Here is a 4,203-nt window from a genome sequence, read left to right on the forward strand (position 1 = left end):
AACAACTGTAACAAATATCCTATTGGACTACGCAGCAAACCTTCTGCAACAGCAAATAACATATTGGAATTGTTAATAACACATTCAAAAGAACTTTCGGTGAAGTCTGGTAAAAAAAAACATTTTAGATTCTGACATTCGAATATTATATGGTTGCTAGATATATGTTCTCCACATATGCACCTAACATCTTTGCTGAACTTAGTTATAAAAGCGTTCAGTTTTATCCTGTTTGATAATGTATGGATCTGCCTTAATCTTATTGAATTACTGTATGTATTTGACTGATTGATAGTTCCCGGTTGTTGAACATTAATTACACTACGGTTTAAAGTTTTGCCGTTTTCCTGGTATAGTTCTCTGACTTTGTTCCACGATGTTTTTTCTAGTATTCGATAATCTTCTTGTACAGACAGTGTATGTGTGTGTGTGTGTGTGTGTGTGTGTGTGTGTGTGTGCTGCCCCGTCATCTACATCGATTCAGTGGCATTGCTCCCACGCCGCTCATTCCGAGTCATCCAAACACAGCCACACCCGGGTTTCTCTGTCACACTCCAAGCGTTGGCAGTCGGCAGGGAACCATCGATGTTAGGTCGCCAGGAGGCCACACACCAGAGGTGGTTTTCAGTGGTGCCTGTTCTGATTTAACGTACTTAGGACACCACCTACTAAACCCCCTACTAACGACAATAATGGCTTAGTTGCGGAGCCAGACTTGAGTGAGGGTCCCTCTCAGATCGGAAACCGCCACCACGTCCCTTCAACAACAGCACCCCATGAATCTGTCGACACTGAAGACATTGACAGGACTCACCCCAAGCACGGAATTGGAGGGGTATCGAAACTGAGGACACCATGACAGCAGGGCATGAAAGGCCACAGACTTTGGGACATTTTTGTTTTACATTGGTAATGATGAAGGAGGATGACGATGATGATGACGATGTTGCTATGGAGGTCCATTTTGGTTTGGGACTTCGTGACAAGGCTGTACTCTACGCTTCCTTTCATAATGATATCCCGGCGTCAACAAGGCTCGAGAGATACAGACACTTGCAGTGTTGGTCAGGTAATTAGAGCAGTACACCCAAAGACGCATCCGTGAAGTGGATGACACTCGACTGTGTGGTCCCAGTCTCCCCATTTAAGCCCATAGCACACTCAACTCGATCATCCCGGGTTTTTTTCTTTAACTCAGCCTTGTTAACACCATTCCTAAATACTTATAGGCATTTGTAACTCGTACTTACACATTACCATACAGCCATTTTTCACACTGATATAAATGACATCCTAATATCTGTCTTGTCTGGATTCACAGTTAATTGTAATCTATCTGCTTTCTTTTTCAGCACATTATTTGATTCTCCCTCCCCAGCCCTCTGTGTGTGTGTGTGTGTGTGTGTGTGTGTGTGTGTGTGTGTGCGCGCGCGTGCGAGCGAGCGCGCGCGTGTGTGTGTGTTAGTCACATTTTGGTCTGTGTACGTAACATTGATGTAATGTGTTATGTAAACAAAAGTGCATGCATTGTAAAGCAACTGGGGCAGATTTCTGGAGAGTGTGCTTACATTATACAAGCATCCATTATTGCCATTATTATTAAATGATTGATAAATAAAACAATGATTAATCAGTTATGTTGTGTGCTATGTTGTGTGTCTGCGGTATATTGTGTGGTAATTAATTGATAAATATAAAATAATAAATTACACACACACACACACACACACACACACACACACACACACACACACACAAAGAAACAACTGTTTCACGTGAAGAAATAACAGGTCTTGTAACTTGGGAGTTGTGTATACGAAAGAGACTGCTGAAGAAGAAAAAAAAGTTCATTATACTGTTTTCGTTCAAAAAAATCAGTCTATTTGGCACGTTTGAAGAGTAGCTTTAGACTAATTTTCCTGACGGGAACTGAAACTGGATCGCTATTTCTGTCAAGGGAAACAACCGTTGAAAACCATACCGGTGAATTCCAACCTAACTTATCTCTCTTAGACCGTGAACCAGTTGACACAGCGCCACCACTGCGGCACTGTGGAAAGTTGTGTGTCCGTGTTTTGTATTATGCAGGTAACCGGATGTGTTTCTGCATGGTTTCCCACAAAGACAGGGTAATAACATGTCGGGAGATTATTCATATGTTTATCGATCGATTGATTGTTTTGTTTTTCGTTCGTGCCATTATTCACTTATTCAGCAATCTGTTCAGTTATTCACTTCGCCTTTTATAATTGATTTATCGATTTTCCATTTAGATATTTGGTCATTTTGTTTATTTATTTATGTATTCGTGAACACACATACACACACACACACACACACAGAGAGAGAGAGAGAGAGAGGGGGGGGATATATATATATATATATATATATACACATATATACACGTATATATCTATCTATATATCTATCTGTCTATATGAATAGACATACAGACAGACAGACAGATAGATAGATAGATGTGTGGTTGTGTGTCTATTTGTCATATGTATGTCACTTGTGAATGTGCCTTTGTCACGTGTTTGTGTGCCACATATGGTTGTATGTCCCTGTGTCTCGTAGTCATATGTTTGTGTGTCATGTGTATTTATGTGTTTATGTGTCGCGGCTGTGTCTGATGTGTGTTTGTGCATCTGAACAAGAATACTATGACCCAAATTGTTTATGGAGAAACTGGTATTTATCCCATTAGTGTGTTAGTGAAAATGATATTAGTTCGATTTTGGACCAGCTTAGTGATATCAAACACAGAAAAATATTATGGGAAAATATAATTGATATTACTTGATTTATATCGAAATGGTATTTATTCTTCAAAATGGATGAGTTGTATCAGACAAATTTTAATAGAAACAGGGTATGACTGTGTTTGGGATGCTCAATTCTTCTTAGAGAGGGGATCTTTCTGCAAGAATGTCAACACTGCTTTGAGAGATAGTTTTCAAAATCTATGGAGACATGCTCTAGAGGCGAGTAGTAAATGCTTGTTTTATCAAAATTTCAAAAGTGGATTTGGTAGAGAAAAATATGTTATAGTGTGCCAGCAGTGTCACCCCCACCACCCACACTCTGTCCCCCTTCCCTCCCCATCCCTTCACCCCCCCCCGTCCCCCCTGTCTTATCTCCCTTCCCGCTCCATCCAAAGTTCAGTCTTTGAGGTCGCGCGGTGTCTGGTGTCCGCGCCACACCCCCTCTTTCCACCCCCCTCCTCACCCCACTCCCTAGTCGGCCCTCTTTGGTCAGCGACGCCGCGTCACCCGCCCCAGCTATAGGAACACGTGCAGTTACGTGATGTCTGCCACAATCCCCGTGTTCGAAACGGACGAGCACGGCATGTCGGGACATCCCATGTGGCGGCCTGTCTTTCAAGTCGTTCCCCATCTCCCCGTTCACAAACGCAGATGACGTAGATGGCGGGACTTCGGTACGTAAACTAGGGAAAATTTATGCTAATGTGAACTTTGATCAGGCCGGCAAACAGGCCGAGAGTTGTATTGTCCTGTCTCCCCAATCTCTTTGTGACGTAAACGGGTGAACTTGTCATCATGGAATGTGTATAGACAAGTGGGTTGAATTGTAGCGAATCAGATCAATCTGTTGAATTGGACGAATTGGGATTAAGCAGTGAATCTGTCAGTCATTCACATAGCGTCACTAGGACAAGCAAAGATTGGTTATTTCAGTTCAACTAGTTGGGGGAGTGAGTGCTATAGTTTGCATTAGTATGCACAGTATGTTGTGGGAAGGGATAAAACCAGTCAGCACAGCCAGTTCTTAGCTGTCTCCCAGAAGAACTGACTGACACAGGGTGACTGACTGATCAGTGATGTGAGGAACAAGGAAATCCGTGTTGGGCTGTGTGCTGCTTATAGGTACTGCTTTAGGTGTAGGGTGAACTTTTTACTGTGTGCTGCTTGTAGTTGTAGGTGCTGCTTGTAGATGCTGCTTGTAGGAAGTACCTGAAGTAGGCAGTGTGTGTTACCTTAGTGTGTGTTGCTTTTGCTAAGTAGGGTGAACTGCTTAGTGTGTGTGCTGTATTGTAAAGTAAACACTCTATAAAAACCACTCCATGTGGCCCTGCTATTGATGTGAGGAGAGAGTGAGTGAGTGCATGATCAGTCGATCCTATAGCCCCCTGTCTGCTCCCCTCTCTCTCTCTTGAACTCAAACGAACCACAACACTTT

The sequence above is a fragment of the Babylonia areolata genome, chromosome 14 (genome assembly GCF_041734735.1).
Source record: "Babylonia areolata isolate BAREFJ2019XMU chromosome 14, ASM4173473v1, whole genome shotgun sequence".
In the NCBI taxonomy this organism is placed as follows: domain Eukaryota; kingdom Metazoa; phylum Mollusca; class Gastropoda; order Neogastropoda; family Buccinidae; genus Babylonia; species Babylonia areolata.